This window comes from Hyperolius riggenbachi, chromosome 12, assembly GCF_040937935.1.
Source record: "Hyperolius riggenbachi isolate aHypRig1 chromosome 12, aHypRig1.pri, whole genome shotgun sequence".
Lineage (NCBI taxonomy): Eukaryota > Metazoa > Chordata > Amphibia > Anura > Hyperoliidae > Hyperolius > Hyperolius riggenbachi.
Window position 1 is genome coordinate 194,471,852 of NC_090657.1, and position 20,233 is coordinate 194,492,084.

Genomic DNA, 20,233 nt, shown 5'->3' on the forward strand with positions numbered 1-20,233 from the left:
TCACGTGTACTGTATATTGATCGGTTATTATTCACACCCTCAAAAGTGGAATGTGTAAAGCACAATGGGCCCGATCCAATTGACTTTTTTTCCTAAGTTTTCTCATAGGTGATACTTTCACATATTATCAAAAAAGCCACCAACAAGCAAGGAAATAATTTGCCAGCACTTTTTCTCCTACTTTTTTGGTATTTTGTTTTCAATTGCAGAGTGCTGAAAAGTTATCTTAAACAAAGATAAAAAAAAATCTTCTGGGAGATAACGTCAATTGGATCGGGCCCGATGCACCAAACAGGGGAAGAAATTAAAATAGGCTGCTAACAGCTACAAGTTCACAATGCAATTAAATGGTACAGGACTTGATTTCTCTTTTATGTCATTCACTATAGGTAAATCTTTATTGTTATCACATTGTTAACAACAAAATGTGGTAATGAATTTTATCAATGGATTTTGTGGGATTTCACCATCGTCAGGCTTTCGTATTCAGTAAATGTCAGGATTGTTATAGATGTTGCAGAGGTCTCAGTGATGAGCTCCCACAAACAGACCCCAAAGCCATATGAAGAACAGCCATGAGTCGCCGAGCAAAGCACTGTGGTTTGATTTCTCTACCACAGACACAGCAGGGTGGGAGGACCCGTCAGTGAGTGAATATTCACAAGTCAGCAGCGATATTCTCGATATTCTCGGTCAGAGCCTAAACACCAGTTCCAAATACCCACAGCAATAAATCTCAGCTGGAAGAAGCATACCATGCATGTGAGCTTGGCAAACATTTCTCAGTATTGCACAGTAAACCTGTTATGAGGCGAAATGGATGATGCTGATTTCTCTAGAAGATGCTAGTTATTTGACACTATAATGCTGATCCTTTGGTTCACCTCACTCACTTGGAAGAAATATATAAAGGACTGAGGTAAAGAAAAAAAATTAGAACACTAATCTGCAAACCATTTTCCAGATACGTAGCTTAGAATTCATTAGGGCTATTGCCAGGGGCGTAACTATAGTTCACCGGGCCCACCTCCCGATATCTGTTGTCAGGCCGGGCACAGCGAAAGCCAGAAGCCTTATACATTACTTGCTCTGGCGATCACATCTCCTCCACTTCCTGGTTAGTAGGCAAGTTCAGTGCAGCCAGTCAATCACCATGCGGGGACTGAAGCCGCATGGCGATTGGCTGGCTTCAAGGCACTTGCTAACTAACCAGGAGACGCAATTGTCGGAGCAGGTAATGTATAAGGCTCCAGCTACACTTTCTGCATTATTATCTAAGATACAAGACTGCCTACCTGCACTCTGCTCTGTGACGAGAGACACAGAATAGAGTTTGCGGCGTCGTGACCCCAGGGGTCACCGAAAGTGAAACTAGAAGATTGCTGGCCACAGGAGCGTCAGAGACCAGCAGGGATTGTGGCTACCTGATCCAGCCAGCCCCACGGATCAGGTGTGATTTTCTTTTTTTAGGAAAACTTGACACAAATGCCCTTTAAATAATTGTTTTAATATCAAAACTTCCCATAATGGATTGACTATAGTTCACGTAGCCCCTGGGCCCAACTGAACCATACACTGGGGTACGCATACTGTGTGTTGAGAACCTTTTATATAATTCATGTTGTAACCTCTTATAACATTTTCACAGTTTATATAAATAAATGAACAAGACTGAAAAAGAAAAGATTCTGGCTCATTCATTTTTTTCATAGTGAACTGACAATAGTGTGTGTTGTATGTGTATGGCTGTGGGAGAGGCCATCACAGAAGTTTCAGGTGGTGAGGGGGACATGAGAGCAGACCTTTGTATTCTAGGTCATCATTTCTTTATGTCAATACTATATAAATAGGAAAATAATAATCATAATGTCTGTCTGCCTCCAGGAGATTAAGAATGGCTTTACACTTTCAAAATGGTGTTTTACTACCTGTAAGCGTATTTACACCGGCTGTGAGACTGCAAAGAAAGCCATTTATTATGTATCATAACTAGCGGAAGAATGCTGGATGTGGCCATCCTAGTCTCACCTGGAATTTGGCTATCATGATGATCCGCTGCTACTTCCTTGGATGTATTACATTGGCACTTGGCATGAAAGGAACACCTTTTCTGTGTCTGCCAAACACAGATTCATCACCCTTGGCATGTCCTCTGTCTAATATTTTATGAAGCTTGAGCCCATAACTGGCCAATGTCATCCCTGGGCAGACAGGAGACTATGGCATCCAGGCCTTACCACAGACAGGGTGTATTGTGAATCAGAGAGGGACAAAGATTTACTCTCTGCGTGTTTCATGCTGGAAAGTCTGACAAACGCACTGAAAAATACCTTTTCCTGTCTTAAGTGATGTGCTTCACAGTGCGGACTTAAAAAATGATTTACTTTACAGAGTTGTCCAGATTTATGTGCCAACTTTGGAGGCTTTTTGTATGATTACAGTGAGAACATAAACGCCACATATACAAAGTTCAAATCGTCTTGAAAGATGTGAACAGTGATTCAGTGTCCGAACTTTGAAACCAATTAATGCTACAAATAAAATTAACTACACGAGTTTAGCAACAGACCTACACTTCATGATAATGTTGCTGTCTTCTTATTACACAATTGCATTGACAACACTCAGTTTTACAATCGATGATGAAAGGTTGAAAGAAACGATTTTCTTAAAGTTAATAGTTGCCAAGTTAAGTAAACTAACTAAGTTGGAAGATTAGATAGGGGAATTCCACCGATGAGTGATCGCTCACTGATCTTTCTTCCAACATTGCAATTGGAAGGATGTAAACGACGAGACGCAATTAATCATTTAAACCAAAAATGTTTGTGCTCAAGTCCTTTGATTTAGCGGAAAATTGATTGGCAGCATTTTACTACTCTAAGCAGTGAAAAAATAGGTGTTCTTTTCTAACTGGGGCAATACAATTGTCTTTGAACCTACCCTGGTTAGTTAGCATCTGATTTAGCTAGCTGCCTATAAGGCATGTCTATGACATGAAAGCTGGTTGCTCTGTTAAAAGAACCCCTTAACTGAGTACATAAATATAAAAGTAAATATATATTCATTTACTTGGTGCCGTGACATATCTCACAGCAACCTCCATACCTTTCAGCCCCCTCCTGGGTCCCTGCAATCATTCTTTTAATTATTAGATTGGAAAGCCGTCGAATATTGTCGAGGAGGAAGAGGCAGTCCTCCTTGCCTGTCTGTGTCCAATCCTTCCTAGTTTCCACCCCTTTCCCACTCTGTATCCACTCCTTTACCTACCCAGTATCCGCCCCTCCATGCAAGTTCCTGTCGCTTTTAGCAGCACATCTCAGCTCTCCCTGTGCACTGAGAGCTGGGAGGCTGCTAAAGGTGGAAATGCTGGCTCCATGGTCAGCTCCATGGTCAGCTCCATGGTCAGCTCCATTTTAAAGAATAAGACCATTTAGAATGATTTGGGCTGACTCTGCGGGAGGTAAGTATTTGGAAAATATGTTATTTTTCCAAAGGTTTTCTTTGGGTTCAGGGGCACTTCAAGCCTCCTAGGTTACCAAGTGGCTCTGAAAACATGTAACTAGGGAAGAACTGTAGTTGAGTTGTTTGGAACTCTGAACTGAAAGCTGTATTTTTAGGGTCACGTCTAGATTTTTTCTTTGTTGCCTAAGGCCTCCTTCAACCTCCCTTCCCCAACACACACACACGCACGCGCACACGCACGCACACACACACACACACACACACACACACACACACACACACATTAACCCCATGTACTACCAACAGTGACCATCTCATCCAGAACGAAAAATACTGATCACATTAAGTATAAATATTTATCTATTAAATGTTGATAATGCTGACATGGTGAATATCAAAAGTTGTTGCCCCCATGTGTCAGGCCACTTGCTGCCTAAGGGTGCTGCCTCACCTCCCCTGTAAAGCAGCTGCGTCCCTGTATATTCCCGAGATGATGAACATCACATGTACGTTTGGATGTTTGTCATCATTCTCAGTTCCACCTGCTCAGCCTATGAAGCATATGGAGCACACAACAAAAGACACCTGTATTATGGCAATCACAGTAACTCCAGAAGCCCAGGGCTATTATCCAATGAAAAGGGAAAAAAAATAAAAGCAAAAAATTCAGAAATCCTTTACAGCGAAGGCCTGGATTTAACAAAATGAGCGCCTTTTCAACATCAAAAGAAAAAAAATCTGCTTCATAATGAAGGCCAACACCTGGGAAGGAAATTATTTCTCTTTAAAAAAGGTGCGTTGTTCACAATAAAATCCTCTATAAAGAGTACACAGTTCTTGCTGGAGCAAAACCAAAAACCCTGAGTCACATTTGCCACACAGGCAAAGAAAGGCCAGACGTAATGTCTGCCTTTCCAGCACCTATTTTGGGATTTAAAGATCCTATTTTTCTATTGAAACATTTTCTTAATCTTTTTGCATAATTGGTCTGATATTATAACCCTGACCAGACGTGATCCGGTCTGTAACGGGAGGGAATGAGGGGTGCGCTGGCAGCGGAACACTCGCCGCTCTCGCCAACAAGGGGGCCTTTCTTATTCGCTACTTTGTGCGAGTTGTGTAAACAAGATGCTAATTTGTTGGGTGATTTCAGCCATTGATTATGGACTGAGAAGGGATTGTATTTAAAGAGTAACTGTCAGGCTGCAGAAGCTAATTTAAACCTCTATTCTCCTGTGTTAAACAGTTTAGACAGAAGCCAAAAAGACATTACTAAAGATAAAAATCTCTCTTACATTTAATGTGTGCTTATCACCAAAGCTAAGCTCCTAAGGAGGACGCAAGCCGCATTCCATACTGCAAAGCATTCTGGGGCCCTCCCCTCGGCTGCTAAGGAGAAGACGGGATCAAGTTTCAGCAGCTTCTAAACTCACAGCACAGATAAATCTCCGGGAAGAGTACTCTGCAGGAGTCCGCTATTGTTCCTAGCCACATGGCTCATTAATATTCACTGCACACTGTGTTATTCTGTACGAGCTGTTCTGTGATCAGAAGCAGGCAGGACATGACGACACATTTGGCTTCACAAACATGGAACCTGCCATGGGCTGTCAGGAGCATCATTCTCTGCATATACTATATAAAAATTCTGTGAAATCCAAACGTGGACAGTGAAATGCATATGTAATGTAAGTACAGCCAATCTTTAGCTACTGATATATGTGTTTATTTTCTCTGAGACCTTATACCTAACAGCTCCTCTTTAAGTACCCAGCAGCGGTCATCTTAAACTTCATTCATCCTGGACAGGTTCCCAGCTCCCGTGAAGGTGTGTGAGAGCTTTCAGTCAACGAGTGAAAACCAACTTTTGAAAAAAAATTAAAAATAAACCAGGATGGCATTTTCAGAAAGGTTTCATCCAAGACAATAGTGCTAAGTTTATAGTATCTGTAAACTGGGCTTTTATAAATGGATTTATTTTTTACTAACCAGTAATGTAGGTACCTAACAAATGTTCACGTATACAAGATTTCTCACATGCCTCACCCCTCCTATGGAATTCACTTCCAAAAGACATTCGTCACTCTCCAACCATTGAAATCTTTACACGCTCCCTGAAAACCCGCTTTTTCTGACAAGCATACTCTCTAACTTAGGTCATTTGACCTCTGGCCAAGTTTACTCCTTACTAGATAACCTAAAAAAAAAACTAGGTATAAATAGTATATACTAGCCCACCTCTTTTTTCCTCCCTATTCCTTTAGAGTGTAAGTTTACAAGGGCAGGGCTCTCTCAACCTTTTATATCTTGGGATTTGTTAAACATTTTATTCATCATGTTACATTTGTCACTGTAACTACTTTGTCAGCCAATTGTGTATTTTGTACCAGTGTCTTAATTTGTTTTATACCACTGAATTCTTTTGTAGCCCATGTTTGTTTCTTAGTCTGCACAGTGCCACGGAATGTGTTGGCACTTTATAAATCAATAATAATAATATTATGGCATTTATCCTAAACTCTTTAGCAGCCAGTTAATGTAGAGGCTTGCAAGTGCTCCAGGCCAATTTATTTTAGCACATTTTTTTTTTAGTTTCTTACATTTCCTTGCTACTAATTAGTACTGCTGTAATGTGTATTTATGGCCACTTGTCTCTAGAGGGCAGTGTGAGACAATAACAGGGGACTTCTGCTTTGAGTTTCTATATCCTCTACTAGCAGAGAGACTTCAAAGCATTCCAAGAATTTACAATGAGTTCTGCTGGCTGATGTCAAAAGCAGTGCACTACCTCAAATGAGATAATTCTTTTGAAACTGCTAATAGGTTAAAGGACCACTATGAAGAAAAACTGTAAAATGTATAATACTTACATATTAAATGTACATTAGAAGTAGAGTAAAATGCACTGTAAATTACTTTTTTCCTACTTAGCGGCCACATACAATAGTATTATTACTCAGATCTAAAAACTGCTTTCTGGCAGGTCTTAGACTAGGACATTGCCTCATGGAGTATTCTGAAGGTTTACCTTATTATTTGTAAAAGGACTCCCAGGCAAGGACCTATGATGCCCATGCATGCACACTATTGTGGCAATGGGTCTGTAAGTCACATTTTTTAAACATGATCTAATAGGTCTAATGAAAACGTAAAATCATTTATAACTTAAAATCCCCTTTAAATAGAGGTGACTATCTACTAAGGCACTGTACAGAAGACGTAAACAAACTATGGAGGTCTCCACTTGTCATCAGTGCATACAGTATGTCTGTCCTTTCTCCTCCAAGGTTACTTCCTCCCTTAGACTTGTAACACTAGCTGTTTGTAACCTCTCATTGAAGAAAGGAAATTAATAGGCTTTCCGGTGTTCAGCCACATCTCTTGCACTGATATGCTGCCTGCTTCTAAGAGATTTTAAATAAACACACACAGAGCACATGGCCATGACACACACGCAGCACATGGCCTTGTTCCTTGCATGCTACAAAATGTCTCAGAGGTCAAAATCGCCTGGCAATGGCAAAGCCCAATTTCCAGCCAAGATGTTTAATTGCGTGCCAGACTGAAAGCACCAGCCAAAATAGGCATTGTTCAAAATGTGTGTCTTGCATCATCTACACACCTGATTGTAGCTAAAAACAAAAGGCTAAGGAAGCAATGGCACGTATGTAAACCACAAGATAACACTGAGGATGTGAACATCAAGTTAGGTCTCAGAAGACATAAAATTTATGTCTAAATAGCCTGAAGCCTTTCTGTGGGATTTTGGCTGAGACAAGACACTTATTTATACTATTCTTTTTAAACTGTTGAACAGATCCTTGGTAAGAACAAATTATGACCAATAAACTATAGCAAGCAGACCTGAACTTTTAACACTTTAATTACTGGGATATTTTGATTGCTGTGTATCCTTGCACTCTGCACCAAGTTATTAACGTGGACCCAAAGTTCAAACACATTTTCTGTTGAACAGATCCTTGGTAAGAACAAATTATGACCAATAAACTATAGCAAGCAGACCTGAACTTTTAACACTTTAATTACTGGGATATTTTGATTGCTGTGTATCCTTGCACTCTGCACCAAGTTATTAACGTGGACCCAAAGTTCAAACACATTTTCCATTTATCAAGTACTGTATTTTTTGGACTATAAGACTAACTTTTTCTCCCCTAAAAGTGGGGTAAAAAAAAGTCTTATAGTCTAAATGCAGGGAGTTCCTGACTTGTGAATGCCTGGCAATACCAACCTCCAACCCACCGCAATGTCAGGGACTCCCTGTACTGTGCCCATGCAGAGGAGTACACAGGGGACAAATGGAGGACACAGGGGGACACAAAGGGGCATAGAGGAGGACACAAGGAGCACGAGGTGGGACACATGGGGACACAAAGGGGACAGAGGAGCAAACAGGGACACACAAGAGGTACAAGGGGACACAATCCACTAGATGCCCCTTCACCACGGATGCACCAAGTTTAGTATATATTGTTCCCCTGGTTCTTGTCCTCTAAACCTGAGTGTGCCTTATAGTCCGAAGAACACGGTAATCAGAAAAAATGATTGTAAATCTTGAATTGAAAAGAAATGCAAAAAATTGTAAGGAGTGTGGTCACCTGAAGGCTAGGTTCAAATTAGAGGGCAAATTTAAACAGTGTTCTGCAATGGAAGGACAACGGACATGTTGATGGACCCTATGTTGAGTAAAAGATCCATTTAGACATGTCTATTGTGTCCATTGAGTTGAAGAAACACAAAGTGCCGTCCTGCATGACTTTTCCAGACACCAGACATAAATCTGAACTACCACAGATAGCATGCTATCTATGACATGTCCGTTATAACAGACACCACGAAAAAACAGCATGCTATCTATGACATGTCCGTTATAACAGACACCACGAAAAAAAGGAGGGACACGGTGGATCACACAATGGATCCTCTATGGCCGTCCACGTTATGGCTGTGGTCTAAGTGTTCACACTAGGCTAAGGAAAGCAGTGATTTCCAGTTGCAGCTCCCTGGGAAGGTCACAGCCTTTAGAAATAACCTTATATATTTTGTTGTAAATCTCTGTAATCACTTGCCTTTATAGAATGCAGCTTCAAAGCACTATTTCTCTTCAGGTTTGGCTAGATAGAGGAACAGGAACTTCCAGCCCAGCATTTTTCAAGCAGAACTATAAAAAGTTAACCTTAAAAAAATCCTTGCACATATTTTCTTTTGCACTACTGCATGGCACAGTTAAAGTGGTCTGAAACTCAGCATTTCCTCTTTGTTCTAAAATATTATTTACAGCATAAAATCTACTACCATAAAAAATGTAGCACAACAGCATTTTAACAGTTAAACACAGCACTTTGTTATGCAGTGGAAAGCTCCTTCAGCTTCTGGCCGCATTGGAAGAAGTGGTAACATTTTTACATTCCTTTGTTTGCTACAATTAGTATCCAGCCAGCCACGTGCTATGTCTACACACTTGAAAGATAAATGAAAGATATCAGACCAATTTTACCCCCTTCCATGTAGTATGAGAGCCATACTCTACACAGTCTATTCTATGAAGCTGAACTCCCCATCAGATAAAAACTCTTTGCAAGATGCTGCACAGAAAGATGCTGTAGACATTCAAAAGATCAGTATCTGCAAAAGATCTGTTCCTGCAAAAGATCCGTTCCTGCAAAACGCATTCATAGTCTATGATATCTGCAGATCATCATACACACCTTGTTTAACAGACATTCATCTGCAGATCAGATCCACCAGGATGGATTTTTAGATCTGCAGATGATTGTCTGATATGCAGATGAAGTCTGTTAAACAAGGTGAGTATGAGGATCTGCAGATATCATAGACTATGAATGCATTTTGCAGGAACGGATCTTTTGCAGGAACAGATCTTTTGCAGATAGTGATCTTTTGAATGTGTCCAGCATCTGTGTGTGCAGCATCTTGCAAAGATTTCTGTCTGATGGGGAGTTCAGCTCCATAGAATAGACTGTGTAGAGTATGGCACTCATACTACATGGAAGGTGGTAAAATTGGTCTAAGATCTTTTGTTTATCTTTCAAGTGTGTACACACCATAACACTGAACTGCTCAAATTGTAGAATCAGAGAGAGTTGAGAAGTGATCACTGCATAATATATATATATATATATATATATATATATATATATATATATATATATATATATATATATATATACATACATACATACATACGGTAAAATGCAATGGCAGCTTTCAGAACAGATAAACTGTACTTTGGGAATTTTTAATTTGTAGATAGACAATATTACTTGAGCACAAAAGCAAATATGATAAGTGTATGGGTAATAACAGTAGAAAAACACATTTTTGTTTAATGTTTTGTCAGAGTTTTATGCTTTAAGCATGAGATTTCACTTTAGGTCTGATTATTTGTTGATGAATTTGTATTTTGTTTCCCTGGCCTTTCATACAAGCAAATAAAGACATATGTTGGTTCCACATTGCATCAAGTCTGGTGATTCATAGTCTTAGTATTTAGGCTCGTGTTAGATCTTGTAATCAACCATTTCATGGTAGTTTTGTTTGTGCCGACAAAGAAAGTAAAAATACATATAAACTGATGGATGGTACCGCTCTTGATGAACGATCATGGAACAAAAACATATATGAAGCGATTCTTAAAGAGTAACTGTCGGGCATAAAATCAAAAATATATTCTTTATTTTTATCTGGTAAACAAGTAATAAGGATGCTAATCAGGCAATCCAAAAGTTAAAATCTCTATTACTTTTCTTGTTGATAAATGATCATTCCCCAGTTTACCTGACTCTTATTTGGTAAACACAAAATTTGGTACACAAAAAAGGAAGTTGCAGGGCATGCTGGGTTGTCCTTTTTTGCTTCTGTACTTCCCCTCAGACTTAACTAATGCAGCCTGATTGGCTGAAGCCTCTTTCCCTCCTTTTTTCCCCTCCCATACCTCTGTTCCTCTCTGATTAGCCAATATTTCTCATGCTGATACAATGCACTTTCTATATTGAAATTAGGCAGAGGAGACTAAGGGAGGAAATGACATCAGAATTGGCTTAAAAATAGCCACACTTAAAATGGGAAACGCCAAGAAGGATTTTCTCTTTTTTTACTGTAGAAAAATCACTAAAATCAAAACGTGGACAGTGCAATACATATGTTATGTAAGTAGAGCAAGTATTTATCTACTTATATATGTGATTTTTTTTCTGAGATAGTATGGCTGAGGGTCCGTTTCCACTGGAGCGGTTCTCGCTCCAAATCCGCAGAGTTTCCCCGCAAGCAAATTGCGCGGGGAAACTCTGCCATAGGAAACTATGGCACCGCCAACCGATTCGCTTACCCTAGCGATTCAGCCGACTGCCCACAGTTTTCGTGTGGGAGGCTGCGAATCCCATATCCGGGCATGGCACGGCTTCTGGGATTCGCCTGCGTTCCTGCAGACCCGGAAGTTCCGCCGCGCGTCTCGCAGCCGTGCGTGGTGGCTAGTGACAGTTTCTCTTTACAATCTGTGACAGAATCTGTCACCAGCTAAACTATACTGTGCACATACTGTATATGACTTAGTGGCTTAAAGGGGAACTGAAGAGAGAGAGGTATATGGAGGCTGTCATGTTTATTTCCTTTTAGACAATACCAGTTGCCTTGCAGCCCTGCTGATCCTCTGCCTCTAATACTATTAGCCATAGCCCCTGAACAAGCATTCAGCAGTTCAGGTGTTTCAGTGGTTCAGACTTATAAGTCTGATCTGACAAGATTAGCTGCATGCTTGTTTCTGGGTTTAATCAGATACTACTGCAGAGATATAGACCAGCAGTGCTGCCAGGCAACTGGTATTGATTAAAAGGAAATAAACATGACAGCCTCCATATACCTCTCTCTTCAGTTCCCCTTTAAGTAATGGCAAGCATGTGAGGTAGTAAATTTTTAACACTATACTGCAAGATATTAAACATATGGAGGCCCAAAATCTGTTGCAGACAGAACAGCCAGACTTCCTTGCCCACGGTAGAGCTAAAAAGCAACACAACTAAAAAACCACCTAGGATCAGAGACATGCAAGAAAAACACTAAAACACTAAAACAGCTGCACATCAAATGAAAAATGGAGTTACCAATAAAGTGGCAAGTTAATTTCAACCTCTGAAAATTATATTTGAAAATTATGTCCATCCTACCTCTCCGCCAAGTCTTATAGTGAGACAAGCGTCTAACTGCAGACAGTATAGAGCCAACAACAATCAGTTAACTAATTTAACACTACAAGGAATAATAACATTAAAGCACACCTGAACTGAGAGGGATGTGGAGGCTGACGTATTTTTTTCCTTTTAAACAATGCAGATTACCTGGCTACCTTGCTGATCAACTGCATCTAATGCTAGAGTCTGATGGGATTAGCGGCATGCTTGTTTTCAGTTGTGATTCAGACACTACTGCAGCCAGATAGATCAGAAAGACACTAAGGCAACTGGTAGTGTTTAAAATGAAATAAATATGACAGCCTCAATATCCCTCTCAGTTAAGGTGCCTTTTAAAATTAATCTCCGGGATATATCTTAAAGAGACACTGAAGCGGAAAAAAAATATGATATATTGATTCGTATGTGTAGTACAGCTAAGAAATAAAACATTAGGAGCAGAGACATAAATCTAATATTGTTTGCAGTACAAAAAGAGTTAAGAAACTCAAGTACTATCTATGCAAAAGAGCCATTGAGCTCCACGACTTTTAAAGTCTTCTGAAGCTTGTTATCTTAACGGTCTGTTTAAAAGTTCACTGGCCTGCTCTGTAAAATCATTTAGAATGCTGAGTATTGTGTAAACTGCAAATATTAGAGAATGATGCAATGTTATAACAAAAAACTATATAATTATATAACTGAAAATAAAAATATGAGAATATTTTCTTTGCTACTAATGTTCTAGTAATTATCCGTACTACACAACCAGTTCATGATATCATATATTTTTTTCCGCTTGTGCGTCTCTTTAAATACCATCAAACAAAGTATTGCGATGCTCCTGCAGCAGAAAATCAGCATTGAAATGTTCCTTTTAAGTACAGAAGCACCTAAACACAGGAAGTTAGTTCTCTGTGGGTCTGTCCCTGGTGTTTGGATTGCATAGTTAATTAGTTTGGTAGGGGGAAAAAAGGCAAAAGAAGAAAAAAGAGACGAAAAAAAAAAGAAAAGAAGACTTCCGTCCATCAAGTTCAACCACAAGGAAATAAATACAGTAAGTAAAAATTAGGTACATCCAGTTGATCCAGGGTACGGCAAAAAAAACAAAAAACTTACAAGGCTTGAACAATTAACTTTTTTTCAGGGAAGAATGTCCTTCCTGAATCCAGGTGCCAGTCAGATAAAATCCCTGGATCAACTCTGTTGGGAATTACCTCGTAGTTATAGGTTTATTCTTCTGTTCACACAGCAAAGGGTAAGTGACAGACTGGATCTGTGTGAGAACATTATGTCCTTTGTAGTCTGTAGTGCAGGAAATGGCCGGTGTCTGGGCTCCAGACCAAGACACAAAGTCCAGACTCATCTCCAAGTTGGGACACTTTGAAAAGATTAGTTCCCGATCCCACTTGTGCCGCATCCATCTCCGAGTATGCATCTGAATACCTCTAGCCGGCACATGCGTGGCTTTGGGAAATCAGATGTAGTATGCAAAAAAATTCAGCATGCCCTAGGTTTTTTTACTTGCATGCAAATTTTGGAAGCATCCTATTGACTTCAATAAATTGCAATTACCTATCTGAATTTGCATGCTGGGAAACCCTGCGAATCACCCCTACTTAGAGTGAACCCTTGTACAAGATAGAGAGGCTAAAGAGGATGTGGGCCATAAATCAAACAGCAAAAGTACCGGTAAGTAACCTTTTGCACATTCACCAACATTGCACACCAGATGCTCAAGGCAAAGCAGGTAAAACTGGCAACCTTTCTAACGATAATCACTGCAGACACATAGGCTTAGTGAGGGGAGAGGTTTAGAGTTATGTGGGGGTGGGGTCTTTGACCACTTCCTGCAAAATAGATGTTTTAAAACATTCGTTTTTTTTTTTGCACTTTTCAGTGCAAAACATTTGTTTTAAAACATTCTGGCTTGGAGGAAAGGGAATTGGGATGCACCCGCAGGCACACGCATGGCCACTTTCTGCCACCTATGGGTGGTCAGGAAGTGGTTAAGATTGGGTAGCACATGGGCCCGGGGGGGTCAGTGGTAGGCAGCGCCAGAGGTGATTCCCTAAGGTTAGGCACCACCGAAGTGGGGGGAGAAGGGGGGCATCTTAGGGATAGGCACCTTGTTGGGGGAGGTTTCAAATTAGGCACCATCAGAGGTAAAGGTTAGGCACCACCAGGGGTGTCTTAGGGTTAGGCCTCGTTCACATCTAACTAGCGCAGATGGCCGTGCGATCAGAATGCAAGATCATGGTCACGACATCACACTGTGGGATGGGTTTCACCACAATATTAGCCATACAGTGCCCCCTGAGGATCTTTTTGAGTAAAGGTAAACATTTCTCGTCTTGAAGGGCTATTTGCTACTAATTAGGATGACGTTGGTTTAAGTTCCTCCTTAAAGCACCCAAACTGACACAGACGTTTGGGTAACCTGTTAGCACTCGACTCATTGCATCACTCTACGCTCCACCATCCCTCACAACCGTGCCTGAAGCACTTTGTCAGGCAAGTTTAATTGCTGGGAGATTCCGCGCAAATGTCAAGTAAATGCCAGTGGCATTATATTTCCCATATGGACTGTGTCAGACTTAGGGGAGGGGTATAAACTGCAAGACTAAAGGACGAGAAGACCCATAATGAATGAAATTTGTAATGAAATTATAATATACTTTACATACTAACATACATTAAGTGACTTCTTCAAGGAACTTTAGGCAAAGTACAAGCCAAGCAGAATTGAATATTTACATTCCATGAGGTTATCTTGTGAAGTGAGGTACATTTTGTTACACCGGATTACTGTCACTTTGCTTGTCCCCCTGTTCTCAGTCAGCAGGAAATTCCTACCACAGACAATATTTGAGTCACTGAAAACTTTTAGCTGGTGTAGGAGTGATAATGGCAGTGTAAAGGTTAAAGGGTGTGACACTGCTGGCCGTCTGTGTTAGCGAGGCATCTGTCTTGTGTTTTTCAGTGTCACAGACTAACACAGACAAGCTGTGTCACTAGTGGTTAGATGGACAGGAAGGGAACCGTCTAATTTTGAGCCAGCGGAGTTGAAAACACCATTTTTCAGCGGCTAGAGAAAAATAAAAAATACTGAGTAATTTTAGATCAAGGCTGGAGGGGAGTAAGCAGCTTTTCTGTCTGAACAAAGAGATATATTGGATGTGTGATCTGTGTAAACACAGACCTATCATCATCCTGAATCCGGCATGCACCTGTCTGTGGTGTACAGGGGGCTGACTGTCTCCTCCAATGGACAATAATATGTTTGTTCATCCATACGCTGAAACACATTTGTTCGCTCTTAAGGAGGTAATGAGCAAGGAGAGAGGCCAGGCTGGCTGAGTGATAGCTCTGCTGTGCTGAAATGGCCATAAAATGACAGACATTTCTACTGTACAACCTGCACTCTACGCAGGATGCACTGGGGATCAGATAATGAGCCATTACTGGACTTTGGTGCAGGGAGGGCTGATTACTTCACAGATTAGCCTGACTGAAAGCTGAACACTTAAAGGCCAATTCCATATGAGAACTTCACACACAGAAAAAAGCAATAAAATATCAAATGTAGGTGAAGAACGAATAAGAAAGAGGAGCTCCCTTAGTGGTGAGTCAGCTTTGTAATCGTTTCTTTTACTTATGTTTACATCTACATTGTCATATACTCATATACTATGTATGAATATATATACTGTATATATATATGATTAATTTTCAGACCCTGAAACAATCCTTCCCCATTAGATGGAAAACTGACCATATTAAATACCTTGGTATTACCGGTAACATACCTACAGATCTAATCAAACTGCTCACCCTAAACCATATACCGCTTATACTTAAAGAGAACCCGAGGTGTGTTTAAAGAATGTTATCTGCATACAGAGGCTGGATCTGCCTATACAGCCCAGCCTCTGTTGCTATCCCAAACCCCACTAAGGTCACCCTGCACTCAGCAATCCCCCATAAATCACAGCCATGCTGTGCGGCTGTGTTTACATCTGTAGTGTCAGTCTCAGCTGCTCCCCCGCCTCCTGCAGAGCTCCGGTCCCTGCCCCCATCCCTTCCCTCCAATCAGCAGGGAGGGACGGGATGCAGGCGGGGACCGGAGTTCTGCAGGAGGCGGGGAGAGCAGCAGACTGACACTATAGAGATAAACACAGCCAGCTCTGACAAGCTGTTTGTCAGCAGCGTGGTTGTGATTTATGAGGGATTGCAGAGTGCAGGGGGACCTTAGGGGGGTTTGGGATAGCAACAGAGGCTGGGCTGTATAGGCAGATCCAGCCTCTGCATGCAGATAATATTCTTCAAACCCACCTCGGGTTCTCTTTAAGATACAACAGGATCGAACCAAGTGGAATAATTTACGACTGTCATGGCTAGGCAGAATAAACGTTTTGAAAATGAACATCCTCTCCAAGCTTTTATATGTGTTTTAGGCCGCCCCAATACATATTCCACGCTTCATACTAAAAACTCTTAAATCAGCCTTTATCAAATTTATTTGGGCAGGGAAGAAACCAAGGACTAACTTTAGCCTTCTTACAAGACCTAAATAGACAGGAGATGTCCGACCTCCTGACTTAGCAAAATATTACCAGGCCACAAGGCTACTCTTAATTATTGATTGGTTCCAAGGCAGAGCTAAAAAACAGTGGATAGAGCTTGAGGAGGGAGAATTGGGCATGGACCCACGATCATTACTTTGGACAGCTAAAACAAAAAAGCCCCCAGTTACCAACGTACCTTTTTGGGCTGGATAAAACTATTACCCTATGGGACAAATTATACAAAACCTTCAATCTTTCATCCATGCCCAGTCCTCTCACTCCCTTGATTGACAACCCGGACTTCCAAACAGGTCTGGGAGCCCCCTCCGTCCTAGGCAACAGTAGATCAGAGTGGCTACAAATCAGGCATTACTTAACATAGCATGGTATTAAAAATATGGCAGATTGGCCCACCACAGCTCTTCATTACAGACCCACATGGCTCACTAAATTCCAGTTGGACGAATTCTATAACTCTCTACAACCTAGATCTGATGTCCACAGGGCCCTGACCCCTTTTGAGAATCTATGCTCACAAACAGACGAGGTGGAACATACCCTTTCCAAGTTGTATAACTTACTAATTTCCAGAGGGTCTGAACAGCACCTCTTAAAAATAACAGATAACTGGGATAGAGATTTGGGAACCCCCCTGCCTGCTGAAACCTGGGAAAAAGTTTTCATACTTTCTCATAAACTTTCAATTTCTACTAAACATCAGGATATAAACTACAGAATCTTCTCAAGGTGGTACAGGGATCCAGTCAGATTGAGCACGTTCCAGCCCACAGCCTCTGATCTGTGCTGGAGATCCAATACCCATAAGGGAACATATATACACATATGGTGGGATTGTAATAAATTACAGGATTTCTGGGCCAAAGTTTTTGAGCTACATAAAGAACTATACCTTGCGTCCATCTCCCCGTCTCCAGCAGTAGCCTTACTCTCAGCCATTCCTGGTTCATTTTCGTCCATTAAGAGCTCCATTTTTAGATTCATCCTTACTGCAGCCAGAACCGTGATTGCTAGAAAATGGCGCTCCCTCGAAGTCCCTACAGTTACTGATCTCTTGACTCAACTTAATGAATTAATAAGACTAGATGACCTTTGCCTAACAGCTCAGGGTCATCAAGAAAAATTTGTAAACAGATGCGCCATTTGGGAGGATTATAGAGAGTCAGATACTCTAAAACTCTTACAATAAAAAGCATACCATTCTATTCATTATGTTCTCCTGGGCCCCTCTGTGCTGTTTCTGCCTCTCTGGCTTGTAATTGCCAGTTTTAAGCCCAATCTACACGATACGATTCTTTATACGATTCGATTACGATTCTATTTACGATCCGATGAAATCCGACATGTCCGATCGGGATTCGATTCAGTCCGATTTGCCATTGCAAAACAATGGCAAATCGAATTGAATCGAATGCCGATCAGACATGTCGGATTTCATCAGATTGTAAATAGAATCGTAATCAAATCGTATCGTGTAGATTGGGCTTAAGGCAGTGTTTACAAACAAAAGACATAGCATGTGATAGGCTCAGATAAGCAGAGTCTGAGACTCATACAGAGCTTGCAGGGGGCCTGGAGAGGGTGTATATAGCTTCTATCCAATCACAAGCAGAGCTGCACATTCCAGCCTGAGTGCCTGAGCCCGACAGAGGTAAGAAGATTAGATCATATAACAGAGATAATACAGCCACTGTGCAACTAGGAAAGGCTGCAGTTAGACAGAGCACATTAGAACATGTATAGGAACTTATAGGATAGAAGAAATAAGGCTGAAAATTTTGTTACAGAGTCTCTTTAAGAACAGTTCGTAACCCACGTTGATGCATACATAAGCCACCAAAAGGGGTTATGTTTCTCCCGGATATCACTATTTAATTATGCTAAGGGGTGATATATGTTCAATGTTTAATAGCTAATTTTTACCAATCAATATATAAAGTGGAATATAACCCTGCATTTCAACTTTGCTCTAAAACATTATTTACAGCATATTATATGCAACCAGCATATTTGTTTTTACTAGACCAGCATTGGAAGGGTTAAACACAGAGGTTTAAAGTTCCGTGGAGAGATATGCAGAAGTTCAGATTGATACATTTAATTTAATAGAATGTAACAACTGATAAATGTTACACACTCTTTGGCTGTCCTCCAGCTCCTTCTCAGTCAGAGAGAGTGAGTCACATGCCACACATACATTTATGTAAACAAAATGTATCTGTCAGCTTCGGATGCATCTGCAGTTCTGTCCAGGAACTTTATAGCTCTGTGTGTAACCCTTCCAATGCTGGTCTAGTAAAAAAAAAAATGCAGGTTGCATATAATATACTGTAAATAATGTTTTAGAGCAAAGTTGAAATGCAGGGTTATATTCCGCTTTAAGAGAAAGTGATTGATCCCATTCAGATCATATTTTATATGGGTGGAATAATGTTATCCCTGACTTTGTTAGTCAAAAGAAGCTTCTCTGGTATTGCCATCCCTTTCCTGTTTAATGCTGGTTTTGTACTCCCTCTGTTCTCCCCTCTTTTACCCTTCCCTTTCCTTACCCCTCCCTCCCACCCCTTCTATCTCCCTTTCCCCACCCTCCCCTCTTCCATACCTTCCCTCATACCCATGCTCCTTTGGCATGACCTACTACTAACCTTACATTTGATACACTCATTGTAAGATATTTGCTGTAGTAACATCCATATATCCTGTAAGCCAAAATTCTATGTACCTATGGGAGCAATGTCTGTTTGTTTGAATACAACTATTTCAATAAAAACTTACTTAAAAAAACAAAACAAAAAAAACCCAAAACAAAACAAAAAAACAAACAAACAACAACTGCCTACCCTATCCCCATCCTGTTAGACACCCAACTCTGGCTTTTCTACCAGTCACCTAAGTGATACCCACCATTCATTGTTTTGATTTGTACCCTTGGCTTCAGCTGCTGTGCCTAATCCACTCTCCTTCTGCTAAAGTCTTCTTGGCTGCCGCAAAACACAGTTGAAGTAATATCAGCAGCTGCTCCAGGTGCAGAGTCAGTAGGTTGTGTAGCCAAGTGTTAGTGCTGAAGCCAAGAGTGCAGAAACCACCTGCTTTGCAGAAATGGAAGCCGTCATATCTTACAGAACAAGAGTCCAGTCTTGTTACAAATAAAGCAGCCCATCATCAAAGCACTGCCTTCTGTTTGACCAAACATGTAAGCAATACTTTTGTTATGTTTATATTTTATGTAAAATGTGAAGAATTGTTACATGTAGAACAACGTAATAATCTTAAACATCCACAAACAACAGAGCAGTATGCAGTGTAATTAAATTCACACATAGGCCTCCATGTTAAAGAGAACCTGAGGTGGCATGTTAAAGAGAACCTGAGGTGGCATATTATAAACCTAATAGGACCCAGAGGCATGTCGTGTGCACAAGGACTTGCCTCTGGGTCACTGTACCGCTGCTGCCAGACCCCCGACCCCCCCCCCCCCCCGCACCACACTGCACCCCCTTAAAAGGTTGCCAGCCTAGCGACGATCTGCTTGTCGCTAGCTGGCTTTATTTATGGTAGGCTGTCAGTCAGCCTCGTAGCATCACCCCCTCGATAACGCACTCCCCCGCCGCTCTCCGCCTCGGTTTGCTTCCTCCGATAGGAAGCGGAGCCGCGGCCCAGGAAGTACTCCTGGGTTGCGGTTTGGCTTCCTATTGGAGGAAGCAAAAAGAGGCGGAGAGCGACTGGGGGGGGTGGGGGCAGTGGTAGGGGGGATTGGGGGAGCGCATTATCAGGGGGAGATGCTACGAGGCTGACTGACAGCCTCACATAATTAAAGCCAGCTAGCGGCAAGCAGATTGTCACTAGGCTGGCGATCTTTTAAGGGGGTGCAGTGCGGCACAAGGGGGGGGGGGGGTGTAGGCTGCTGGCAGCAGCGGTACAGTGACCCAGCGGCAAGTCATTGTGAACACGACATACCTCGGATTATAATATGCC

The 20,233-nt window shown here is 41.3% G+C and overlaps 1 protein-coding gene across 4 annotated transcripts in view; it reads right to left on the bottom strand.

The window, feature by feature from the left end:
• Window positions 1-20,233, bottom strand: part of NFATC2 (nuclear factor of activated T cells 2) — a 197,238-nt gene that overhangs the window by 133,259 nt on the left and 43,746 nt on the right. The window lies entirely within an intron of this gene.